The following is a 1,494-nucleotide window of genomic DNA, read 5'->3' on the forward strand; positions in this document are numbered from 1 at the left end:
ATGTAAATTACCAATAATTATGGAAAATATTAATAATTATCAATGTAAATTATCAATATTAAAATTTTGTAATAATTATCCAATTTAATAATTACCAAATTACCGATAATTAATTAGGGCAATTATTAGCATTTCCAATTTAATAATTTTCAAAAAATATTAAATTTTCTGAATATTTATGGAAATTATAAATATAGTTAAAAACAATGTAAATGAAAATATAAATAAATAATTTTTATTACTAAAATTCATTCAAATTCAATATTTTTTTTGAAATTACCTAAGAATTACTAGAAACTATTAAAAATTGGTTAGAATTAATTTTTTGGAAATTTCAGATAACAATTATCAATTTCAGATAAGAATAATAATAATATATTATTAATTTCATATGATAATAATAAATAGAATGAAACTGAGCTCCCATATGGGATCTTCTGTGATGTTAAAATCAGCTTAAAAGACTATCCTATTGTTATATAGAGGGAGTCTCAAAGTGGTGGGAGATGGAGTCATTTGAGAATGAACTGGTTTACAGTCGCGAGGGAAATCGAGTTGTTGACTCGTGATTTATGGGGAAGTAATGGGACTTTCTTAAATCTGTTGAACCCCGAAAAAAAATAAAAAAACAAACAAGAAAGAAAAAATAAGAAAGAAGTAATGGGACTTTCTTAAATCTGTTGTCTATGAAACTATGAAAAATAGTGCTTGTCACTGTCAGGATGGCCGAGTGGTCTAAGGCGCCAGACTCAAGTTCTGGTCTTCGAAAGGAGGCGTGGGTTCAAATCCCACTTCTGACATTTTAGTTTCTTTTTCTTAAATTAAATGCACGGAGAAAATTGTGATAGTTGTCATAAAATGAGATTTTTTTTTTGTTTTTTTTTTTTATTACAACAAATGAATGAGACTTGGGCCAACGTTCCGTATGCCATTTTATATCTTTTGGGTTCTATAATTGTATTTCTTAATACAGCTGAACCCGTGCTTAACTTAAAAACGACCCCTCTCTTTCTCTCTCTCTCTCTCAAGGAGGAGCTTAATACTAGTACTAAGGTGGTGTTCGATAAATTAGAAATCCGAAGTCCGAAGAATTAATAAGTTTGTTTGTGTTCGATCAACCCTTTACCATCTGAAATTCATTGATTTTACTATTTTACCCCTAGAACATACTATTTGGAAATGTTGAATTCAATTTGCATTATCTCATAAAAAATCATTTTCAACCTGAAAATAATATTGAAACAATACAAATAAAAAATAAAAAATAAAAAATAAAAAATTACTAATTATTAAATGAAATGATTAAAATTAAAAAAAAATAAATAATGACTATAAAAATATTAAAATAATTCATAATTAATAATTTACACAAATAAAAATTAAAATAATTTTAAAAAATTAATGAAATAATTAAAGGTTACAAATTAATAAAAATAATTATTAAATATTACTAATTAATAATTAATAAAAATATTAAAATAATTAAGTATTAAT

The 1,494-nt window shown here is 24.4% G+C and overlaps 1 non-coding gene across 1 annotated transcript; it reads left to right on the forward strand.

The window, feature by feature from the left end:
- Nucleotides 1-716: 716 nt before the first annotated feature.
- On the forward strand, nucleotides 717-800 carry TRNAL-CAA (transfer RNA leucine (anticodon CAA)). Its single transcript has one exon. It is a non-coding gene; the product is annotated as a tRNA-Leu (tRNA).
- Nucleotides 801-1,494: the final 694 nt, after the last annotated feature.

This window comes from Nelumbo nucifera, chromosome 3 (assembly GCF_055504915.1).
Source record: "Nelumbo nucifera cultivar China Antique chromosome 3, China Antique-T2T, whole genome shotgun sequence".
Classification (NCBI taxonomy): Eukaryota; Viridiplantae; Streptophyta; class Magnoliopsida; order Proteales; family Nelumbonaceae; genus Nelumbo; species Nelumbo nucifera.